Below are 23,999 nucleotides of genomic sequence, written 5' to 3'. Positions count from 1 at the left end.
CCCTACAACATTATATTACATTACATTACATTAGTGATTTCTATTCCGCTTGTGCCTTGCGGTTCTAAGCGGATTACATTAGAAGATGGCTGGTCATTTCCAGGCGATGACATTACAATTATTTGTATAACTTTACAAACTTTGCATACCTAACTTTACATAACTTTTCGTACATAACTTTACATAACTTTACGTGGAGTTACTTTGCGTTACTTTACATTATCCTTACCGTGCTTGCATAACTTGCATTAAGTTTACATAATTTATCTTACAGTGTGACATGCTTTTTTGACTTGTTACACTGTATTTGGCTTATAAGTTGTGAGACAAGTTTGGCTCTGTGAGCTTCCCCCACGCAGACCTTGATGTGACTTGGTTGCCTTCCTTGTTTTTTCTAGTTTAGGATTTGTTTGGCAAATCAGGAGTGTCTTGTTGTTGTTTCTCAATAACAAGACTATGGACTTTTACCTCCAGGAAATTGTCCAAACCTTTCTTAAAACCAGCTATGCTCTCTGCTTTTACCATAACCTCTGGCAATGCATTCCAGAGCTTAACTATTCTATGAGTGAAACAATATTTCCTCCTATTGGTTTTAAAAGTATTTCCTGAAAATAGGTGGAGTGTGGGTGAGGTGATGTGTCCTCTTTTTTTTTTTTTTGGCTTCACAAATATGGTAACCCTAGCCAAGGGTCACAAAGAGCATTGCTGGGCTTAAACCCGCAACCTCAGCATGCCAAGGCTAAAGCTCTAACCACTAGGCTACTACTCCACTTAAAAATATGTGCTGGGGCATCTGACCACCCTTAGGATTTGAACTCATGACCTTTGGAAGATGGAAACAGTGACTTTAACCACTGAGCCACAGGGAAAAAATATTGTGTTGCCGTCAATAAAGATTTTGCAGTAAATCAATGTTAATTTAATTTCAGTGTGATGCCATTTGAATCATAATATTTTATACCCTATTCAATCTGGTTTTACTGTAGAAGGGAATTTAGGACCCCTTTCACAAAACCATGATAGTGAAGCCCATTCAGTTCCTTAAGACTTTGGTGCATTTGCCATGGGAGATTTGCTATCGCAGCTTTGTAAAAGGGGTCCTTAGTACAGAAACCTTGCTAGGAATATTGATGCATTAGCTCAGAGATCTATTGAGTAAGGGCCATCAGGCCTTCATTGCTCAATTTGATCTCTCGGCAGCTTTTGATATAGTAGATCATCAACTTTTTCGCTAAAATTCTGGAAGGTATCGGCGTCTCTGATAAAGCACTTAGGGGAAACTTCTGTAAATGGCATCTAAAAAGATAGGTGCCTATCTCTTGTCAATCACACTTAGGTGCCTATTAGAGAATCATGCCTAAATTAAAACTTAGGCACCTCAAATGTAGGACCAGGGCTCTAAAGGCCTATATTATAAGCACTCAAGTCCTTTGAGAATCGGGCCTAGTGGCACCTAAGTCCTTCTCCGCCCCTATACACACCTACATTGAAGTTATACAAAGATGACAACAGAAGATTTAGAAGTGAGTGGTTTTTCAAGATTTGCAATTATATTGTAAGTCAATTTCATGAAATAGCCCCCAGATGTTCATAGTCTCCTATCAGGTTCTCATTATATTGTTCTTGGTAATGGCATTTAAAGTCCAGCATATCGTGGTGGAAGTGGAACAGAAGGCAATACTGTTCCCCCTTCTTAATTCCTTATTTCCTTTGTTATTTTATTTTATTTTTTTATATTACCTTTCTTAAGAAAAACAAAAGTATCATTCTTCCATTATATTCCACAGGAGACAGGTGTAGTGGACATAACAGGGGCTCTGGACTGTATGAACCCCAAAATGCACAGAAAGAGCAGGAACAGGTGACTGGAGAGCATGAGGGGAGTTTGAGGAGTAAAGACAAAATATATATTGCTCCTATATGCATTTCCTGGTTTGGCTTCATTGCTTCCCTCCTACTTATTTTCCTTGTCCCTCTGTTTACTTTTGGTAAAGCACTACAGCCACCTCTAAGCTCTCAGCATCTCAGGTCAGATGCTTATTCCTCAAACATTGGAGCATCACTCCTGCCCCCTATATGTCAGCGAACCCCAGGAAGTCTGAGATACTAGGTTCGAGGAATGGGTTTCCTGTTCCTGGTATGGCAATTGTGAGGGGCCCTTCTGAGGGGGGAGAGTCATCTGGGGAAATATGCTGTGTTGGGCCCGTCCACTTTTGAATACCTACCTTACTGAAGAGGGGAGAACAGGTATGTCTGTTAGAGGACTGTCTGTTAGAGGGATCGGGCTGTATACAGGCAGGGGATTGTCATGGTCAGAATATTTTTTTTTTTTTCTTTTTCTCCACCTCCTTTTCAGATGAGCTAATTCTTCACACACATTTCTGAAACCAGCCACCCTTTCCATATGACCATTTATTCAAAGTCCTGGTGGCTGACTCAAACTTTCAATGACATACAGGAGCTCCAAGTTTCTAAATCACAGTCGTGATATCATCTGTCATTCCTTCAGAATGAAAGAGGACTGCTAGAGCTAGAAAGGAAACCAGAGTCCCCAGACTGCGCTTTGCATAATAAAATCTATTACATAATCCAGGATAAATAGCTCATCAAAACAGAGGAGTCTAGATGGAACAGGCAGCAAGGTTAAAAGAGAAGAAGTCACCTCCAAAGGCACAAAATATTGCAAATGAAAGCTTTTAGCTGCCTGTGCAGCATGAGATGCTTAATGGCAAGGTTATCCCTTTACCTAATACTTTGATCCTTGAAAATTATTCCTTATGTAAGCTTTACCTAGTCAATAATGCCTAACTTAACAGCATGTTATCACAAAATACTTTTATAGCTTATTTACCACCTAGTGGTACATTTTAAGTACTCAGGCCCAGATTCAATAAGAGGCGTCTAAAGTCAGGTGCCTACCTTAATTACCCAAACCACCTTAATAGATTCAATGATAAGCTTTAACAATCTCATAATTGGAAAAAAAAAATAATAATAATTTGCCCATTAGGCACCTACCCGATTCTAAGTTGGCATGTTTAGGGGTTGGAGGCAGACATAGGCACTATTCTCTAAAGAACTTAGGCACCTGCAATGTAGGCCAGTAAACCCTGGTCTACATTTCTGGTGCCTAAGTGTTTTGATAGGCGTAATTCTGTAAATGCCGATTTAGGCGCCTTTTTCAGAATCCAGAGAAACTGGACCGGGGACGAGATGAGGAAAGGAAGGAGATGCCAGACCTAGAGGGGAAGGGAGAGAGTCAGGTTACTAGATGGACTGATGCTGGCCCTGGGGTGGGGGCTGCAGGAGAAAAGGATGAGGTAGGGGAGAAACTAGACATAGGGAGGGACAGGGATTCAGAGGAGAGATGGAGGATATGGGGGTGTACAGGGACATAGAGGGGCAATGCTGGAAATGGGAGGAATAGGGATACAGGGAGTAGATGAGTTTACGTATTATATAGGGATCATAGGGACAGGAACATAGAAGGGAGATATTGTACAGGATGGAAAAGTGATGCAGAGGGAAGATGGATGACGGGCATAGAGAGAGAAGAAATATCAAAAGGAAAGGAGACCCCGGAAAGAGAGTTAAGAAAAAACAGAATTTGCTGCTTTAATACGATGCAATCCCAGATCACTTGTCATATTTTAAGCAGAGTTAAACCTCTCTATGCAGATTCAAACGCAGAAACTTTTCCTGTTTTTCTGAAATATACTTTATTGAGTAAATATACCAGATACTCACAGTGGTGGAGTTTCTCAGAGGATAGATGGAAAGAACCCTCTGGGTACAGCTTCTTTATTCAGTATAATGTAAGGTGATAAGGTTAAACAAATAGAGGGAAGGGGAGAGACAAATACTGAAAGTCCAAGAGCCAAAGAGAGTAACAGGATAATTCTTATGAAAGGTCTGTTGAAATGAGAGCCAGAGAGGTGAAAACGGTGTTCCTCTAAACCAGTGGTCTCAAACTCAAACCCTTTGCAGGGCCACATTTTGGATTTCTAGATACTTGGAGGGCCTCAGAAAAAAAATAGTTAATGTCATATGAAAGAAATGACAATTTTGCATAAGGTAAAACTCTTTATAGTTTATAAATCTTTCCTTTTGGCTAAGTCTTAATAATAATATTGTAATTTATAGCTAAAAAGACATATGATCAAGAAAATGTTTTATTTTACTGTTGTGATTATGATAAACGTACCGAGGGCCTCAAAATAGTACCTGGCGGGCCGCAAGTTTGAGACCACTGCTCTAAACAAAGAGAAGCATCAGAGTGGCCCAAACTGCCATGCGGCCATAAACCATGTGGCCAGACTTGTGGTTAGAGGTGAGCTCCAGCAGAGGGAGAATAGCAAGACTGCTAAGGCATACAGGTACTGCAAGAAGCCCACCAGAAAGAGGAGGGGGGCACTAGAGAGAGGCCAATGAGAGCTAAAGATAGCCAGGAAGTGAAAAACAGACAAAGAAAGTCCAAGTTTAGCTAAGAAAGAAACAGACCAATGGAAATACAGTTTATACACTTTCTCAGACAACATTTTCCACAATCCTTGTCTCACATGTCCTGGCAGGAAAAAACTAACAGTAAAGTCCTAAAACAATACTTAATTACATGCATCATATTTTACAGCCCTGTTAGGACCAAGGGAAGGCTGCAGGAGGCATAACACAGAAAAAAGCAGAAAAGAGACACTGGAACCAGAGCAATACTCAGATAATAAAGGAAGCAAAAATTTGTTTTCTGAATTTCCTAATTGCCCTGTTCCGCCCTCCCTCCCCCCCCCCCCCCACTCCCCAGCCCTGCCCCCAAACAGCATGCACGGATGCCCCTTCCTGATGTGATTTTGTCGAGAGGCTTTTCAAAACCCGGACAAAGTGTTTGAGGCTTTTGCAGATTAGGACAGAACGTGAAGGAATGGGTCAAGGACAGGAAAAGCATTCGCAGGGACGGGAAAATGAGCTCCCATGGGGACGGGAAAAAAATCTGTGTCATTCTCTACTCATAATTGAAAAAAAATAAAAATTCATTAGGAGATAGGCGATTATCTTCTTAGGCACTACTTTATAAAAGGCGCTTATCGCACGGCGCCTAACAGCGCCTAACACCATAGTAGGCGTATTTAGGGATGGAGAACGATAGACGCCACTAGGTGCAATTCTCTAAAGAACTTGGGCACCTATAAAACCCTGGCCTATATTACAGGCGCCAATGTTTTAAGCTAGTTGCCGCTAAGCACAACTCTGTAACAGGCGCCTAAGTGTGATTGACATGAAATAGGCACCTAACTTTATGTGCCTGTCTTCTTAGGCGCCCAATTACAGAATCCGGCCCTGTGTGAAAACATGGTGTACAGCTGTTATGGTGGCTGGTCCACAATTATGGAAACACTTTACCAGGGTCTTTAATAATAATAATAATAACTTTATTTTTTCTATACCGGCACAATCTTGCAACTTCTAGGTGGTTTACAGTGAAGAGAGCTGGACAATCAGCGAATTACAGAATACAAATAGGGATGATATCACTGAGCAGTCAGTGATTACAGAGTACAATTAGTGAGAAACACAATATCAACATGTTACAGTGAAACAGGCTGGACAATCAGCGAATTCCAGAATACAATTGGCGAAGATGTCACTGAACAGTCAGTGGAAACAGAATACAATTAGTGAGAATACACAATATCGACATGTTGTTAATAATTTTAGAAGGGGTATCTGACTAGGAGATAAATCCAACGAACAGAGCTGTCTTAATTTCTTTCCAAAATGCGCCGTAGGTCGACCCGGCTCTGTTGATGTAATTGCCCAGCCAGGTCTATGATACAGTTTGAAAGCATTTAAAATTCTGCTAAAAACTGATCTATTTTTAAAGTTTGTTGTTTGTTTTTTTAAAATAAATCTTTATTAATTTTCCAATCTACAATAGTGCAATACATAAATGTATCATATATAATAAGACAATATAAGCACACTTAACTATCAAATACACCTAACCAAACATTTTCTCCCACCCACCCACCTAAAGATAATTTAATAAAACACATTTTCTTTTATTAGAATGAATAATCTTTTGCAGCAGACTCTCTGAATTGCAAATCTGTTCTTTTTTGTTTAAAGGATATTCAGGAATCTAACAGTTCTGTAGCAGTTTTGTAATGTTTGTGATGTATTGATGTTGTATTGGTGTGATAAGGTATGTATGTTTTATTGTAATTCACTTACAAGTTTCAAGTTTATTAAAAATTTGATTAATTGCTTATTCAAAATTCTAAACGATGTACAAAAATTAAAATTACAAATTTCAGTGGGACAAAATAAACATTTTTGACTAACCAGGCGGAACATATCACACAAAAGGGGGAAAATGGGGAAAGAAATACAATTGTTGATAGTAAATAAGACAAATAAGGAAAAAAATAACAGGGAGGGTAAAAGCGGAAGGCTTGAAATAAGTCAAAATAGGTGTTCAGCGGAATAGAAATAAAGATCAAATTGTCATGCGATCTAATACGAGAAGTAAATTCCCCACACAGGAGTCTCAAATGTAGTTTCATATAGATGGTTAGCAATTGAGGCGGAGGAAGATATCTTCTTTTTCAAGGGTCCCACGACAACAAGAGGGCATCCGTTGAAAATCAGGGGCGGGAAACTACGAGGTGACACCAGGAAATTCTTTTTCACTGAAAGAGTGGTTGATCGCTGGAATAGTCTTCCACTACAGGTGATTGAGGCCAGCAGCGTGCCTGATTTTAAGGCCAAATGGGATCGGCACATGGGATCTATTCACAGGGCAAAGGTAGGGGAGGGACATTAAGGTGGGCAGACTGGATGGGCCGTGGGCCCTTATCTGCCGTCTATTTCTATGTTTCTATGTTTCTATGTAACATGCACATAAGGTGGGGGTAGGATAAGAGAATAAAGTGCTGGGGGAGGTAAACTGTTAACCTGTTTAGATGAGTGGAATACATACATAAAGGTGAGAGGATCACAAGAATAATAGTATAGAGCAGTGTATCACAAACTGTGTGCCTCCTGAGATTTGAGGTGTGCTGTGAGACGCTGGGGAGGAGGAGCTGGCTGACTGCCTCTCGCGGCCAATCAGCTGGCGCCAGTGCCTCTCCTTCTCTCTGCACATCTTTCCTGCCAGCACCCCTCACTGGCAGCTCAGGGCCTTTGCCCATGCGCGGACGTCAATGTGATGATGTCATGCATGAGCATGACATCATCGCATTTGTGTCCTTTCACTTCCGGAGGCCTCGAGCCGCAGCCACTGCGTTTAGTGTGATGCTGCTTGACAAACTTTGCAGGACACATATAGAAAATGAGAAGGAAGTTCATGATAGATCATATTTACTTTTACATTATTTGACATTTATATTAGAGAATGACATGAGGACAAATTTTACCCCATCCCCACAGGAACTCATTTACCATAATACCATAAATACCATAAATAGATTGTAACCTACCCTCTCTAACTGCATTCCATATGTATTTTTCAGACAGTTCTTCACTGTCAGTTTAATTTCCATCCTATAAGTTCACATAGAATTTTTCTTTTTTCAACCATCTTTATTTTCTCTTCTTTATTAATTTCCAGGTACTTTAGTTAGATTGTGAGCCTTCGGGACAGTAAGGGAATTTTTTAAGTACCTTCTTACTTCTCATTTATAATCTTAATGTATATTTTCTACAAACCGCTTAGAACCTAACGGATGTAGCGGTATATAAGAAATAAATTACATTACATTACATTTACCCGTCCCGTCCCCTGCCCCATGCTTGCAAGCTCTATCTTCATCTGCACAAGCCTCAAACACTTTAAAATCTTAAAGGTTCGCTTGTGCGGTTAAGGCAGAGCTTACAGGAATGTGGCAGAGTCAGCGACAAGACTAACAGGGACGGGACGGGAAAATTGAGTTCCTGCAGGGATGGGAAAAATTTGTCCCAGTGTCATTCTCTAATTTATATCTCACACATTCCTCTAGAGTTCAATGTGGCTTACAATATCACAAATAAGCAAAGAGATGACATACAATTTTTATCAGCAAAATTCAATTGACATGCAATAAAAATTTCCTAAATAAAAAAGTTGTTAGTATTTTTCTAAAAGATAGAGGGTCATTCTGACTTCTGATCTCAACTGATAATGCATTCTACCATTTTGCCACTTAATACACAAAGTCGGTGGGAAAAAAAAACAGATTTATACCTCACTTTCCTATAAGACGGTATATGAACGTGGAGATGATGCGGTATACAAACCTAAGGATTAGATTAGATTAGATTAGATATGTATTATTGTATGCAAATATGTGGAGTTCTGATCCTGAAAAAGAATTGTGTGGATCATGTTTATGCTATTTTATTTCTCTGAAATAAAATAAAATAACTCTTTTTAGCCCTTCTCAGGGGTAAATCATCTTTTTACTCCCAGAAAGGACTTTGATTATTGTCCTTCCAATGTCCATATCATATAACCTTGAATTTCAATCCCTATTATACTTTCTTTTCTTTTTTTTCTTTTTTTTTTTAATGCCAGGTTCAATGAAGTTTTACTCCATCATCCCAACTGAATTAGTGTTATTTATTGTGCTACGTAATACCATAAGAAATCTAATATGGCAGGCCATCAAGAAGACATCAGCAGTAGGAATCTTACATGCGCTTCTCACTTTTCAGTGATTTCATGGGTTTTGGGGTGTTTTTTTTTTGTATATAGTAGTTCACTAATCAGGAAAACAGTTAGAATAGCACATTAAAATGCCACCTGTACAAAGACGCATTTGAGACATAGATAGGAAAATTCATCTATCATTAATCCTAGGCTCAAATACCTAATTTTAACCAGACCTTATGTATAGGTCACAATCTCCCCTATCCTCTTTTTTAGGCTTATCCATATTTTTAAAACATTCTTCATCACCCTCCTGATGGTGTTTTCTCCCTAAATGTACTCTTAGGGCTCCTTTTACGAAGCCGCGTTATAGCGCGTGTAATAGCGTGTAATAGCGCACGCTAAACTGCCGGCCGCGCTAGCCGCTACCGTCTCCTCTTGAGCAGGCGGTAGTTTTACGGCTTCGAAAAAGGAGCCCTTACTTTCCTCAAAGATTGTGTAGTTCACCCTTCTTCCCTTTTGTATCGCTAATTACTTGTGTACATACATTGTATGTTTATTTGCGTAAATTGTTTTATTTTTGTCTCCTAATTTTAAATTGTCATGCAAATTGAAGTATTTGATATTGCGTGTACAACAAACTTTTAATAAACTTGAAACAAGAATATAGGAGTGAGATCAGGCTGTGGAGCCAGGTAAGACAAGCCACACAAACTCAGCAAATTATGGTGGAAGATATTAATATTTACTAAAGGTGCCTGGTAAAAGCTTTCTGTTCACTTCACAAAAAGGAAGAGAACCATGCTTAAAATTAGTTCTGTGAACATAACACAGTGTCTTTGAACCTTTTCTAATGCTCTACACTTCCCCCTCCCCATTCGCGGTTTCCCTACTCGCGATTTCACATAATCGTGATTTTTTTTGGGGGGGGGGAGGAGGGGAAAAAAAACAACCATATTTTTGTCTTCCCTCCGGCATCCCGGCCTTACCTGGTGGTCTAGCTGGTTTTCAGGGCAGGAGCGATCTTCCTACGCTCCTGCCCCATGCAGATAGCCAGTAGGAAATGGCTGTGTGGAGTTCCCGTAGTCTCTCTATTGGGTTTTGAAATGTTAAAAGATCACTATTTTCACTCCTCCTCAGACTGGTTTGAATTTCAACAAATGCACCATTATATGACCGAATTAGTATGTGCCCATCTGGCAAGCATAGTAGACAATCAGTTCAAGAAAACATGGTCCTTACACGCAGCAAGTAAGGGATTGATGGGCAGTTATTATGACACATTTATGAGAGGGTTCATATAGTCCCCTTTTCGGGAACCATGGGCAAATAGGAGAGGGATTTGGGGGAAAGTTTTTATCTGAGGAAGGGAGCTAAGCAAGGCCAAAAACTGGTAGAGAGTGCACAGATACATAAATTCCATTTTAAGATGCTACGCTGCAACATCATCTATTTGGGCTCCATGAAGAAAACCACCAGGAGACTAAAACTGATTCAGAACACCACCGTCCGCCTTATATTTGGCTTAAACAAATGGGAACACATCACCCCCTTCTACCATAATCTGCACTGGTTACCATTTGAATCCAGAGTCCTATTCAAGTTCGCATGCCTCTAAACAGTATTTGGTATATCCCCGAGCTACCTCTACCCACATTTCAATCTAAACTACAATAAGAACTCCCGCAGAATTCATCTGTTCGCCTTCCCCTCCCTAAAACTATGTCATTTCAAAAGGTTCCTTGACAAAACCTTCTCCTTCCAGGCGGCTAAACTGAACCCATGGCTAGCCCAAATTGTGCTCGACGCCCCCACCTACCTTGACTTCAGAAATAAACTCAAAACACACTTATTCCACGGATAGAACCCTTAACACACCCTCTTCTTCTTCTTCAACTCCCCTCAATGCACGTGAACCTCCACCTACTCCTTCTTATTTTACTCTCCTAACCTGTTAACTTTAATGACCTGTATTTTTCCTGTAAATAAATATTACCTTCCTATTGTACACTCTTGTATATTTCTATCAACTTCAATGACCTGTACATTTCTAAACTGTTAACTCCAATGACTTCATTGTTTGTAACCATAATTAATTGATGTGAACCGCCTAGAACTCCCTGGGTATGGCGGTATACAAAATAAAGTTATTGTTATTATTATTATATACATGTACCCTAAGGGCCCACAAAATGAGAATTTTTATTCATTTATTTACACATTTATATCCCACGTATTCAAAATCTACGTGGGTTATAACATCACATTCATAAAATAAAAACAATACAATTACTCAGTAACACAACATGAACACACAGCATAAGTCTTTTAACTTATAACATTCATGATACAACTCATAAAATGAAATGAACTAAATCACCCCCAAATCCTGGAAAGCATTTCTAAAAAGATAAGCCTTCAAACTCTTATGAAAGGATTAAAAAGACGGGATCAAACAAATAGTGTCATCAGGAGTTTGTCGCAAATGTGGGGAGGAAGAGGGACCTTCAAACATGTCACATGGACCTTTTCTGCATTGAGAATTTTTGGAGCGCTATGTGGGTACAGTTAAACATTGCGCTGGGAGTGCGACTGCAAAAACTCCAGTGGTGCGTTTGCTTGATAAACTTAGGGCTCCTTTTACCAAGGTGCGCTAGCGTTTTTACCGCGCGCTGCATTGCCGTGTGCACTAACCCCGCGCTCAATGCTGGCGTTAGCATCTAGCAAGCACGGCAATGCAGCGTGCGCTAAGCACGCGCTAAAACCGCTAGCGCAGCTTAGTAAAAGGAGCCATTCGTGATTTGCCAGTCCGTTCAAAAGGCTTAGCTGATTGTGAAATGATGTTTGCGGTTTCAATCGATCTATTAGCATTGCTATTGCGCCTTGAGAAATCAAATGCATGAACTGCTGAGAATGGGACATATGTCAGAAGAAACAGCAGGGAGGGTGATTACAAAGGATTTTATAAGAATTTGGAAACCCTTTCTGGGACTGCTGGAACCTCTAGTGCAGTGGTTCCCAACCCTGTCCTGGAGGAACACCAGGCCAATCGGGTTTTCAAGCTAACCCTAATGAATATGCATGAAGCAAATTTGCATGCCTATCACTTCCATCATATGCAAATCTCTCTCATGCATATTCATTAGGGCTAGCCTGAATACCCGATTGGCCTGGTGTTCCTCCAGGACAGGGTTGGGAATCACTGCTCTAGTGTATACAACAATAAAAAAAAAAATAATCTGGAAGTATAATACAGATAGAAATACCATTTGGGGGAGGAATAGATCAAGAGGGTAAGGGGAGAGTGAGGGGAAAACCTTGAAGATTTTATTGTGAAGTTACGATATTATTATGGTGTTTTTCAGAGGCTACTTGCTTTATACAATGTCAATTTGCAATTGGAGTCAAACCTGCTAAACTGTTCTGTATTGACTTGTTTGAAAATTTAATAAAAAGATTTAAGCATAAAACAAATCAGCCTCACAACATCTACCTCAGCTGTGCTGCTGCTTTTAATCCATCTACTGTCTTTTTCTGTTTTCTGAGCCTTGACCTCAAGGGCACAGTGAAAACAGGTTTTTGTATAGGCTCCTGGCAGGACACACTAAGCTCTACCCACGGAGTTATAAAGCTACATTAGCAAGGTTCTGAAAGCATGTGAGCATGCATGTTTAGTGAGCTGGGCATAAAACAATATTTTTATACTCATGTAAGTCTCTTACATAAAAAATTCTTACACACTGCATGCTCACCTAGAGGGGGACATTATCAACGTGAGCTACCACTAAGATGCTATTTTACCACATGTCCCATTTTATTCAATGAGATCGAGTTACAAATAACAGTAAAATAAAAGACCTTAATGGTAGCCCACGTTGATAACTCTTCCCTCCCCCACCCCACCCTCACCCATCCCAAAGCACTGTTTCCTCTAAGCTGAGCAGGAGTCTTCCACTTATGTTCCTGCCAGTAAGTGGTACTGTTTCACTATCACATTTTCAAGCTCTGTAGGACTCCTGGGAACCTGCCTGTCCCTAGCATTTCAAAACACAATATTGAAGCACTGCCCCCCACTGGTAGCAATGCAGTTGGAGGACTTCCGCTCAGTTTAGAGCAGTAGTCTCAAACTCAAATCCTTTTCCTCCTGACTCATGTATGTATAATATGTATCCACTATATATATTGTTAAGTTTCTTTTTATTGCTCTTTATTGATTTTGTACATCGCTTAGTAATTTTAATAGGCGATTAATCAAATACACTAATAAACTTGAAACTTGAAACTTTACAGGGCCACATTTTGGATTTGTAGGTATTTAGAGGGCCTCAGAAAAAAAATAGTTAATGTCTTATTAAAGAAATGACAATTTTGCATGAGGTAAAACTCTTTATAGTTTATAAATCTTTCCTTTTGGCTAAGTCTTAATAATAATATTGTCATTTATAGCTAAAGAGACATATGATCAAGAAACTGTTTTATTTTACTTTTGTGATTATGATAAACATACCGAGGGCCTCAAAATAATACCTGGCGGGCCGCATGTGGCCCCTGGGCCACGTGATTGAGACCACTGGTTTAGAGGGAATAATGCCCCAAAGAGGTAACTTGCTTCATGCTGGTGTTTCATGCCATGGTACTGCCGTGCTGTCATAGCACTTCCTATTCATTTAAAAAGTGGAAAGAGATCGCAAGGTGTTTGTCTTTCTGCGCCTCTGCACGGAAACTCTTATAGCCATACCATCCAGTTCAAATAGCAAAAATTAAATAAAGGATTTTTATCAAATATTTTGTCTGTTCGGTAAGTATCACTGAATTCATCAATGCAGTCTTACTTTAATCAGTGCAATATATTGTGTGGCAATCAATACCAAAAGTAAAACTGAACCATAAAGCATCTATTTATAGTAGTTCAGTCCTACATGGAAACAGGGTTGATCTAGATAAATGAAAGTTTATTAAGCAGGAACCCCTGTTGACAAGGGCATTAGTGTTAATAAATGCCCTGACTAGAATACTTTATTGCTATTATAAGCTAAAGTGTGTTCTTTATTTTTAAGTATTTGATTTATACAAAGCACCTTGCACCAGTTCAGTCTGTGAAACATGGCATGTACTGGGAATTAGCCTTGTGCAAATTAACCAGTCAGCCTGCTACTAAAGGAACTTCAGTGTTCTGTAATTACCATTAATTTAAAAAGAGCTACGGTAGCTAAATGTCACTTTTAAGACAATCATTTGATGTTCTCTTTTCTTTAGTTCAGTTTGAATGTGACCTGGGGGGATACAAAAAGATTTAGAAAATCTTTAATTTCATATTCCGGGCCAGTTTAGTCCTATTTGTTTGCTTTTGAATCGCTCATTTCAATAAGGTGAAAACTTGTGTTAATCCTCCATTCATCAGTTGCCTGGGTGCGTGTGAAATGAATCATGTGGACAAAATAAACCACAGCCAGCCCGCAATATTCCATTGTCCTTTAAGCTTCTTCAAGGGGCCTCTTCACAGGTCCCAAAAAGACATTCTAGGTACTTCACATATTTCTGAAAGTCCTCCCTTTTTTCACATAGCACATTACTCACTTCTTAAGAGAAGGAGAGAGAACAAGCATCAAATGAAGGAAAAGTTGAAGTAGGCCAAACTAATTTTCTGCACAGAAAGAGATAATTGGCATTGCGGTAATTTGGGGTGAACTGAATTAAATGAATAAATCATGACATGGGAAAAAAAAAAAAAAAAAAAACCCTGAAAAGGACAACACTTTCCTGGCTCACAAATAATCATTAGCTTGGGTGGCATTTTGCTTGAAGACCAACTGGTAAACAGGACAAAACTGTTTTTCACATTAATTGCTTTCAAACATTGTCCTGCTAAATGTCCAATTAAAAGGTAGAAGTGTGGACTTCTTTTTGCTTTTAGTGAAAAATCAATAGTACAGTTTAGCCTTTTTTTTTTTTCTTAGGGACGCAGAAGAAAAAATAGAATGGAAAATATTTGTCGTCGGCTTAAAATTACAATAGAGCAGCCAAGTAACAGCTACGAGTAAAAATAATATTTAACTTTAAAACAATTTTTATTGGTGATCATATAAACATACAAACAAAAAAATTTACAAATATAAGTATAACCAGGTCTTAGGACAAAGGTAGTGAATGCTGAAATCAACAATGATATACATCACCAGTTTATAACAATTTTAAATGCTCTCCCCACCCCTAAATACCAAGAAGATTCCAATCTCCCAATGTTCCAAGAAATTATATAGCGCTGGGAATTAACATTTCCACCTCCAACTCTTAAAGCCATACCGCAATATCTAAATGGAGAAATCACAAAAACAAATAATCAGGAAATCTTGAAGTGTGTAACCCCAATCTACCTCCCATCCTCCCCTATGCCCCTAGCAGAGCCCCCTACTCTTACTAGAATGGAAATATAGACTTCCAAATCATTCTAAGATGATAACACTGTAGATATGTATCTCAAATTGCGGTAACCTACCAAGCCAAAGTACCTGAATTTTGCTATTTCAAACACATTTATGGATACGAAAGATATTTTTTGTTGCAAAGAGTAAGGGCCCTATTTAATAAGGCCTTTATCAGAACCATTAAAAAGAGCAAACCCTCACATGGTAGGGCAGGGATGTCAAAGCCCCTCCTCGAGGGCCACAATCCAGTCGGGTTTTCAGGATTTCCCCAATGAATATGCATGAGATCTATTTGCATGCACTGCTTTCATTGTATGCTAATAGATCTCATGCATATTCATTGGGGAAATCCTGAAAACCCGACTTTGACACCCCTGTGATAGGGTATCTTTCTGCCTTATTTCAAAAGCTTTCAGTCACAAAGAAAATAGGTCCAAGAATCAGAATTTATTTCGCTAATAAAAAGATGGGGAATACAACACTTCAAACAAAATATGAAGTGAAACATGAAATGTTCACATCACCTTCCTTTTCAATCTCAATGCATGTTCTTATATTTTGTATTAAACTAAGTGGATCCTTTTGCTTTTTTTTCTACATTTCAGATAACACTGATATTCACCACTAACCACCAAATACTAAGTGTAGCCAATGTACATATATAACCAAAAAATAAGTGTAGCCAATGTACATATATAACTTAATTGATTAATTAGCCTAATTGATACCAATAACTGGTCATTAATACCTCATAATTCATGCTAATTGGGACTAATTAAAAGTCCTGCACACAATTCAAAAAGCACAGTTCTGTAACAAGTATGCGTGAGTTACAGTGCACGACTTTGAAAAGGGGACATGGCCAGGGGCTGATCAAGGGCACTCCTAAAGTTAGGCCTGATTTTAGCTGGCCTAAATGCCTGAGCCTAAGTTATGTGTTGCACATCAGCGTTAAGTGCAATTCTATAAAAGCTATGTGCACTAAGCACCATTCTATTTGGTGCCAATTTTTTAGGCAGCATATATTGAATTTGGCCCTGAATGTATAACATTTTGCCCCTCCCTCAGCCTATCCTGACTCACTATCCATATTTGAACACATAACTTAGTCAGTTACATGTAGATCTGCTGGTGATCACATAAATGCTTTAGAACAGTGCTTTTTTCAACCCAGTCCTTGAGGCACACTTGGTCCTATCGGGTTTTCAGGATATCCACAATAAATATGCAAGGGATAGATTTGCATACCAAGAAGGCAGTGCATGCAAATTGCTCTCATGAATATTGATTGTGGATATCCTGGAAATCTGATGGGACAAGGTTGAGAAGCACCGACTTAGAATATCAGCCTCTTAGGGTTCAATTTAGGCTTTAGTGAGGAGAGTGTAGTGTAGTGGTTAGAGCTACAGCCTCAGCACCCTGAGGTTGTAGGTTCAAACCCTAAGCTGCTCCTTCTGACCTTGGGCAAGCCACTTAGTCCTCCATTGCCCCAGGTACATTAGATAGATTGTGAGCCCATCAGGACAGGTAGGGAAAATGCTTGAAGTACCTGTATGTAAACCGCTTTGAGCTTGGTTATAAAACTACAAAAAGGTGATATACAAGTCCCAATCACGTTCCCTGATGTCATAATGCCTCAGTTCACCAATAAAAGCCAACCTCATCAGTGATGTCACAGTGGCCTCATTGTTCTATACTTGGCTCACTTTTGATATTGTACTGGAGGAGAGAGTGGCACACTGGTTAGAGCTACAGCCTCAGCGCCCTGAGGTTATGGGTTCAAACCCCACACTGCTTCATGTGACCCTGGGCAAGTCACTTAATCTTCCACTGCCCCAGCTACATTAGATAGATTGTGAGCCATCAGGACAGAGAAAATGCTTGAAGTACCTGCTTTGAGAATGGTTGTATAACTACAAAAAAAATGGCAGTATAGAAGTCCCAATCCCTTTCCCTTTTTTTTAAGACCACTTATAATTCCCCCTCTTCTCTCACCTGACTGCCATACATTACCATTAACTATCTTTCTAAATTTCATTCTCTTAATCGAATTATTGCTACTGAAAAGTCTTATGACTATCTTAGGCTGATATTTCACATATAGAGTATTTCTTTTCTGCACTTCCTAGACCTATTTCTGGATTACAAAAGATTTGGTTCAGCCCGTGGTGGTCAATGTTTGTTTGTGTCAGAGCAAATTTAATTCACACAGATGAATCAGTTATATCTGTGGGTGCACTTTAGAGTTTAAACATTCACTGATTTGGCATAACTGTTTTCTCTTGCTTTGGTAAATAAAAAAAAAATAGTAGAAAAATCTCCAATTTTATCCCAAATAATACAATCAATATTAAGGTGGTTGCAAAATAATTTGGTCTACATTTATAAGCACATCATTCCATTTTAAAAAATGTATATATATTTTATTCTGAAGAAAAGTTTACTCTTCATATTCTCTATTATGCTTCGTTTCTTCTGGTGGTTTTCCCATCAAAGCTTTCTCAAGGAGCAACTTGTCATTGATGCAGTGTCATACATGAGACTGCTTCTGATTTACCCTTCTTCAAAAGTAACACAACTTAAAAATATATATATATCAAATGTGCAAGTGCAATTCCTAAGACAAAAAGACTTGCCAAACAATGTAAATGTTTAACCCCTTGTGGAAAGAGCATGCCAATTATAAATATATTTTATTTATTTATTCAATTTTCTATACCGTTCTCCCAGTGGAGCTTAGAACAGTTTACATGAATTTATTCAGGTACTCAAACATTTTTCCCCCTCCATCCCAGTGGGTTCACAATCTATCTAATGTACCTGGGGCAATGGGGGATTAAGTGACTTGCCCAGGGTCACATGAAGCAGCATGGGGTTTGAACGATATGGATTGCTCTGAAAAGAGAAGATGGAACTTCTTTCTACGTGGGTGTAGTCTACAGACCTCCGACTCAATCGCAGCAAATTGATAAGGATCTGATTGTGGATATCCAAAAGTTTGGAAGGAAAGAGGAGGTTCTGCTGTTGGGAGATTTCAACCTGCCGGATGCGGACTGGAATGTTCCGTCTGCGGAATCGGAAAGAAGTAGGGAGATTGTGGATGCCTTTCAAGAGGCTCTGCTCAGATAAATGGTGACGGAACCCACAAGGGAAAAAGCGATATTGGATCTGGTCCTCACAAATGGAGAGAGTATCTCTAATGTTCGAGTGGGTGCTCACCTGGGTAGTAGCGATCATCAAACGGTTTGGTTTGATATAACGGCTAAAGTGGAGAGCGGCCGCACGATACTTAAAGTCCTAGATTTCAAACGTACGGACTTTAATGCAATGGGAAAGTACCTGAAGAAAGAGCTGTTAGGATGGGAGGACATAAGAGAAGTGGAAAGACAGTGGTCTAAGCTGAAAGGAGCGATAAAAATGGCTACGGACCTTTATGTGAAGAAAATCAATAAAAACAAGAGAAAAAGGAAGCCGATATGGTTCTCCAATCTAGTGACTGAGAAAATAAAGGCGAAAGAGTTGGCGTTCATGAAATATAAAAAAACCCAAGAAGAGGAGAGCAGAAAGGACTACAGGGTGAAACTGAAAGAAGCCAAGAGAGAGATACGTTTGGCGAAGGCACAGGCGGAAGAACAAATGGCTAAAAATGTAAAAAAGGGAGATAAAAATTTTTTCAGATATATTAGTGAAAGGAGGAAGATAAAAAATGGAATTGCTAGGCTAAAAGATGCTGGGAACAAATATGTGGAGAGTGATGAGGAGAAAGCAAATGTGCTAAACAAATACTTCTGTTCTGTGTTCACAGAAGAAAATCCTGGAGAAGGACCGAGATTGTCTGGCAAAGTTACACGAGAAAATGGAGTAGATTCTGCGCCGTTCGTGGAGGAGGGTGTTTATGAGCAACTTGAAAAACTGAAGGTGGACAAAGCGATGGGACCAGACGGGATCCATCCCAGGATACTAAGGGAGCTCAGAGAGGTTCTGGCGAGTCCTATTAAAGACTTGTTCAACAAATCTCTGGAGACAGGAGTGATTCCTGGGGATTGGAGGAGAGCGGATGTGGTCCCTATTCATAAAAGTGGTCACAGGGATGAAGCAGGAAACTACAGGCCGGTGAGCCTCACTTCAGTTGTTGGAAAAATAATGGAAGTGTTGCTGAAAGAAAGGATAGTGTACTTCCTTGAATCTAATGGGTTACAGGATCCGAGGCAACATGGCTTTACAAAAGGTAAATCGTGCCAAATGAACCTGATTGAATTTTTGATTGGGTGACCAGAGAGCTGGATCGAGGACATATGCTAGATGTAATTTACTTGGATTTCAGCAAAGCCTTTGATACAGTTCCTCATAGGAGGCTGTTGAACAAACTTGAAGGGCTGAAGTTAGGACCCAAAGTGGTGAACTGGGTCAGAAACTGACTGTCGGACAGACGCCAGAGGGTGGTGGTTAATGGAAGTCGCTCGAAGGAAGGAAAGATGACTAGTGCAGTCCCTCAGGGTTCGGTGCTGGGGCCAATCCTGTTCAATATGTATGTGAGTGACATTGCTGAAGGGTTAGAAGGAAAAGTGTGCCTTTTTGCAGATGATACCAAGATTTGTAACAGAGTAGACACCGAAGAGGGAGTGGAAAATATGAAAAAGGATCTGCAAAAGTTAGAGGAATGGTTTAATGCCTGGCAACTAAAATTCAATGCAAAGAAATGCAGAGTAATGCATTTGGGGATTAATAATAGGAAGGAACCGTATATGCTGGGAGGAGAGAAGCTGATATACACGGACGGGAAGAGGGACCTTGGGGTGATAGTGTCCGAAGATCTAAAGGCGAAAAAACAGTGTGACAAGGCAGTGGCTTCTGCCAGAAGGATGCTGGGCTGTATAAAGAGAGGCGTAGCAGTAGAAGGAAGAAGGTGTTGATGCCCCTGTACAGGTCATTGGTGAGGCCCCACTTGGAGTATTGTGTTCAGTTTTGGAGACCGTATCTGGCGAAAGACGTAAGAAGACTTGAGGCGGTCCAGAGGAGGGCGACGAAAATGATAGGAGGCTTGCGCCAGAAGACGTATGAGGAGAGACTGGAAGCCCTGAATATGTATACCCTAGAGGAAAGGAGAGACAGGGGAGATATGATTCAGACGTTCAAATACTTGAAGGGTATTAACATAGAACAAAATCTTTTCCAGAGAAAGGAAAATGGTAAAACCAGAGGACATAATTTGAGGTTGAGGGGTGGTAGATTCAGGGGCAATGTTAGGAAATTCTACTTTACGGAGAGGGTGGTGGATGCCTGGAATGCGCTCCCGAGAGAGGTGGTGGAGAGTAAAACTGTGACTGAGTTCAAAGAAGCGTGGGATGAACACAGAAGATTTAGAATCAGAAAATAATATTAAATATTGAACTAGGCCAGTTACTGGGCAGACTTGCACGATCTGTGTCTGTATATGGCCGTTTGGTGGAGGATGGGCAGGGGAGGGCTTCAATGTTACAGTGTTATCCAGGGACAGCAGGCAGATATTCTCACATGTGGGTGACATCATCCACAGAGCCCCAATGCGGACAGCCTCGCAAGCAGACTTGCTTGTAGAACTTTACAAAGTTTGTGACTGCCGCACCGCGCACATGCGAGTGCCTTCCTGCCCAACCTAGGGCATGTCTCCTCAGTTCAAATAGCTAGCTAAGAAGCCAACAAGAGGAGGTGGGTGTGTTGTGAGAATATCTGCTTGCTGTCCCTGGATAACACCCGTTATGGTAAGTAACTGTGCTTTATCCCAGGACAAGCAGGCAACATATTCTCACATGTGGGTGACCTCCAAGCTAAACATGTTGGGATGGTGGGAGTGTTGGCAATTTAGGAGAATAAATTTTGTGAGGGTGTAGATGGGCTGGAGTAAGTCTTAACAGAGATTTTGGCAGTTGGAACCCAAGCACAGTACCGGGTAAAGCTTTGGATTCTTGCCCAGAAATAGCTAAGAAGAAAAAAAAATAATAATAATAATAATTAAAAAAAAAAATTTAAATTGAATCAGGTTGGGCAGACTGGATGGACCATTTGGGTCTTTATCTGCCCTCATCTACTATGTTACTATGTTACTATGAACCCATAACCTCAGGGCGCTGAGGCTGTAGCTTTAAGCACTGCGCCATGCTCACCAAAGGAGAAAATTTCAAAAATCACCCTCTATCTTCATTACTTCCTCTATAACAAATTCAGACACTGTGGGCCAGACTCTACAAATGGCGCCCTAGTTAGGTGCCGCTGGGCGCCATAATTGAGGCTGTCTAGCGACGTCTAACTAAAATCCGCACCTAGCCTAAATTATCTCAATTAGCTTAAATGATGTGGCACTTGACCACACAACCAACAATCCTTTGTTAACCGGTTCATAGACAGTGACGCGCAAGACGCCAGCGCACTGATAATCCAGCGCCGACAATTTGGCGCAAGACAGAAGTGCACGGGGGAAAAAGTAATTTTTAAAGAGGTCCGACGGGGTTTGGGGTGGCAACCCCTCCACTTTATTGGTTAGTGTTCGCACTGCTGTTGGAGGGGGGCTCGGGGAGTTGGAAACCTCCATTATAGCAAAAATAGAACTTTTTCTGATTTTTTTCGGGAAAAGTTCCGTTTTCTCTATAATGTGGGGGGTTTCACCCCCCACACCCCCCCCCCGCAACGGCAGCCCGAACACTAACCAATAAAGTGGGGGGGTTGCCACCCCAAAACCCCAGTCGGAGCTCTTTAAAAATTACTTTTTCCCCTGCGTGCTTCTGTCTTGCGCCGGATTGTCGGCGCGCTGGCGTCTGGCGCGCGATTATCCCGTCACCTTGTTAACCGCCGCTCAATAACAGCAAATTCCAAAAGATTATATTGTTATGGTTTTAATGGACCATCAGAGGTGTGGTTTAAGTATACCAGCAATCGTCATCGGTCCCAGGATTTATTCAGTCATTCATATTTTCAGAGAACAATTCATTAGTACAGTATACGAGAGTATACGCAGAGAAGAACTTTTCTGTACTTATCTTAGTACACTATTCCCAGGGGGTAGATTATCGCCAACATAAGCTCATGTTTCGCCGGAAGCTGTTTCAAGACCAGTCCTCCTAAAAAAGCCTTCCAGTGTCATTAATCAACTCTCAAAAAAGAAACGCTCCATAAATAAATATGTACTTGCCATACTTTGTCTCGCTGTTTCATGTTTCACCTATTATACTTTACAATGCTTTGTTAGCTAATGTTTGGCCATATTGTCTTAAATTTAACATGCTATCTACTACCATACCATGTCTAAGAATGCAGCACCATGGTTGGAGCTGAAGCCTAGTAGGCACCCTGAGGTTTGTGCATGCAGGCCCACATTGCTCCTTGTGACCCTGGGCAAATCAAATGCTCCTTCTTAAAACAAAACCCAGTCGATTGTGAGCTGAATGCGTTTAGAGCTATCCTTTTGATAGGAAGGTTTGTGAATTCCACAGGGGGGGGGGGTTTGTAGAGCAAATCAAATGCTCCCCTAATACCCCAGGTACATTAGACAGACTGTGAGCCCACCAGGACATGCAGGGAATTATGCTTGAGTACCTGAATAAATTCATGTAAAACGTTCTGGGCTCCCCTGCTGGAACGGTATAGAAGATTGAATAAATTAATAAATTAAACTATTAACAAAGGATTTTTTTTTTAAATTCTTTATTCATTTTCAGACTTACAATAAGTGTGACAATATGTCCAAACAAATTAACAATAAATATATCACTTAATAATCATCAATGGTACAAATAATATCGCTCTTATCACCCACCCTCCCCACCCTTTCCTATCATATAATCAAATATCTTGTACAATATGTAATAGTAAAATTACCCCTCCCCCTCACCATTGAACTTGTAAATTTAAGGGAAACAATGTCATCTAATCAGTACAATACTTTGTTAATGGCTTCCACACATCTTGAAATTTCCTGAAACATCCCTGCTGTATTGCAATAAATCTCTCCATGTTATAAACATGACATAAGGAATTCCACCAGAAATTAACAAAGGATTAAATTGTCTTTCTTTGACAATATGTGCTAGAAAAGGTGGTTTAAAAAAAAAAAAAAAAAAAATTGGGGGGGGATATTTATACTCAAATATGAGAGGCAATGATGATGAGCATTTGCCACAAAGTTGGCAGTAATTGCTATTAAAAATATGGTATGATTTTTGAACTCCCTGATGTTTCAAAGAAGAAAGAATGATCTGTTCTGAACTTTTTTTTAATAAAATGATATAATTATAGATCAAATTAATTTTCATCCATGTTCTTTATTTTTATTTGATGTATCTCTCACTATGTCCACATTATTTACCAGGCATTCCTAAATCTCTTGCTCTGTCTAAAAGCAAAGTAGTGAATGTCTGACTAAAGATGCTTAGAACAATTTCTACTGGAAAAAAAAAAATTAGGTTTCAATATAGGGAAGATTTTATTAAACCAGACATGGAACTTTGTATAAAAAAAATCTTTCAAGATTTTGAGGGCAACTTACCTATGCTACTAAATTGTATACATGAAAATTTATTTTGATAAATTTGCATTTCTAGAAAGTGCTGTAAGTGTGGTGTAGTGGTTAGAGTTACAGGCTCACCACTCTGAGGTTGTGGGTTTAAACCCTGCACTGCGCCTTGTGACTCTGGGCAATACTTTTTAAAACCAATAGGAGAAAACTTTTTTTCACTCAGAGAATAGTTAAGCTCTGGAACACATTGCCAGAGCTTGTGGTAAGAGTGGATAGCGTAGTTGGTGTTAAGAAAGGTTTGGACAATTTCCTGGAGGAAAAGTCCATAGTCTGTTATTGAGAAAGACATGGGGGAAGCCACTAATTGCCCTGGATCAGTAGCATGAAATGTTTTGGCCAGGTACTAGGGACCTGGATTGGCCACTATGAGAACATGCTATTGGGCTTGACCCAGTAAGGTTATTCT

This window comes from Geotrypetes seraphini, chromosome 2 (genome assembly GCF_902459505.1).
Source record: "Geotrypetes seraphini chromosome 2, aGeoSer1.1, whole genome shotgun sequence".
Taxonomy (NCBI): domain Eukaryota; kingdom Metazoa; phylum Chordata; class Amphibia; order Gymnophiona; family Dermophiidae; genus Geotrypetes; species Geotrypetes seraphini.
This window is presented reverse-complemented; position numbering follows the sequence as displayed.